Source organism: Lampetra planeri, chromosome 41, assembly GCF_965212315.1.
Source record: "Lampetra planeri chromosome 41, kcLamPlan1.2.h2, whole genome shotgun sequence".
Classification (NCBI taxonomy): Eukaryota; Metazoa; Chordata; class Hyperoartia; order Petromyzontiformes; family Petromyzontidae; genus Lampetra; species Lampetra planeri.
Genome location: NC_136147.1, coordinates 3,370,513 through 3,373,161, shown reverse-complemented (window position 1 = coordinate 3,373,161; position 2,649 = coordinate 3,370,513).

Sequence of the window (2,649 nt, the reverse complement as noted above, 5' to 3'; positions counted from 1 at the left end):
AGCCTATTCCCTCTCTCCTCCCTCCTCCTCGCCACTCCCCCCCGCTACTCCCCCCCTCCTCGCCCCCCCCCTCCTCGCCCCCCCTCCTCCCCACTCCCTCCTCCCCACCCCCTCCTCCCCACTCCCCCCCCTACTCCCCACACCCCCCTCCTCCCAACTCCCCCCCTCCTCCCCACTCTCCCCCCTCCTCCCCACTTTTCCCCTCCCCACTCCCCCCCCTCATCCCCACTCCCCCCCTCATCCCCACTCCCCCCTCCTCTCCCGTTCTTCCCCCTCCTACCCTCCCTCCTCCCCACTCCCCCCATCCCCCCTCCCCCCATTCACTGAACGTGGCCACCCCTATCCGCGCTGGGGATTCTAATCGCCGGCGACGGCCGCTCACGTGATGCGGCAGCGGCGCTACGAAACAACACTTGACGGGGGGGGGGGGCTGCACGTGATCGATTCCTTAGTTAGTCGTTACCGATTAAAGAATCGTATCGCACGGTACGCGTTATTGATTAAAGAATGGCATTGTACGATATTCGTCATCGATTAAAGAATCGTATCGAACGTCCCGCGTTATCGATTAAAGAATCGCATCGCGCGTTACGCGTTATCGATTAGAGAATGCCATTCAACGATATTCGTCATCACATTTGCCAATGTTATTTGTAAATGCAATCTTGAAACGATGCATCGAGAGTTAAATTTTAGCGTACAATTTTTATTAAGGGACTTTGTGTTGTCTTGGTGTTTTTTCCCCTATTTTTTAATGCCTTTCCAAAGTTTGGGAAAATTAATGATACAATTTGAACTTTTATATTTCTATTTACTTACGGGGAGCGCCAGGGTGGCTAGGAGATGTTAACTACCTCGCCTGGTATACAGGAGGTCGTGGGTTCAATCCCAACCCTGACGCCTGCTGCTGTGTATTTTGTATATTTGGAGTTTGCGTGTCTCTCTCTCATCATCATCACGGTTGCTAGGAGATGTTAACTACCTCGCCTGGTGTTCAGGAGGTCATGTGTTCAATCCCAGCCCTGACGCTGCTGCTGCTGTATATTTGGAGTTTGCGTCTTTCTCATCATCATCACGGTGGCTAGGAGATGCTAACTCCCTCGCCTGTTATGCAGGAGGTCATGTGTTCAATCCCAACCCTGACGCTGCTGCTGCTGTATATTTTGTATATTTGGACTTTGCGGTGTCTCTCTCCCCGTGGTCGCGTGGGATTTGTCTCCGGCTCCGGTTTTCCCCTCCACATTTAGAATCGTCTTGACTCTTTAGATTATTTAGCTGCTATAAATGCCACACACATGATAAGCCACTTTGTTGAGCTATCATTTGTGGCCAGGTCGCTTTTGAACAATAAGTTGATACCTCCGTGGGCTTTGTTTGGTAGGATGGGGATGATTTAGTGTGGTATTTGTATGTGTTTGGGTAGGATTTGTTTACCTTTATTGTACTTTACACTCCTATCCTATTTTTGTACCGCTTGTTGTCACGTTCTTACCCGCCCCGACTGGACATGTGACAAAGAGCTTGAAAGCTCATCGGATTCCTGCAGTATAAATAAATGATTGGTTCTGAAAGTCTCACTGAATCTCAATACTTTGCAAGAGGGTCATGCATTGCTAATGTTTGGTTATTTTAATTTAATGTGTTGCGCGTGTCTGGAAAACAAAGGAACATGACAAGGAACAACATTCAAAGTTTCTGAGTGAAACGATTTCGCTTGGAAGACGCAGCTTCTTTTATTGGGGGTGCCGTGGTGGCGAGATGTTGACTACCTCGCTTGGTGTGCATGAGGTCGTGGGATCGATCCCGACCCTGACGTCTGCTGCTGTATATTTGGAGTTTGCGTGTCTCTTCCCCCCATGGTCGCATGGAATTTTTCTCCGGGTCCTCAGGTTTTCCCCTCCACGTTTAGAGCCAGCATCACGCGTTTCAGAGAATACATTTCCACGTAAAAAAGCCACTTCTTTGAAGCTGTCATTTGTGGCCAGGTTGCTTGTAAAAAAAGAGCCTAGACAGCTCAGTGGGCCTTGTAAAATAAAAAAGTTTATATTCTTGATTCTTTCGGTAAAGTCACGTACAGTAGAAGGGAAACAATAAAATAATAAAAATATAAAAGAATAACATTATCACGGCGTTTCGACTGCAACACAAGCAATCATCATCAGGTGTGAAAAACACAGCAAGAAAATTTGAAAAAAGTTATTTTTTTCACACCTGATGATGATTGCTTGTGTTGCAGTCGAAACGTCGTGAGAATTGTATATATTTTTTATTGTTTCCCTTCTACGTGACTTTACCGAAAGAACCAAGAATATGAATCCCTGCAGTCACGAAAGCTTTAAATCAAAAAAAGTTTTGTGTAAATTTTTATATACAAATGGAAATCAATTAGTTAAGCAAACGGTCATGCCCAAACGGCCAAAAAGAAGTAAACGTTAACAAGAAGCCTTTTCACCTTTGACCACCGATGTTCCAGTACCTGTCAATCAATGTGAAATGATATGCGGTGCACAATGTAAACAAATGCAACTTCTGTGTTATTTTAATGCAGAAATCAAACCAGGTTCTGTTAGGGGTGTTGATGTGATTGTTTATTTCGCTACAGTTTTGAACGTCATATTTTACTTTGAACCATGAACAGCACTGTGATCT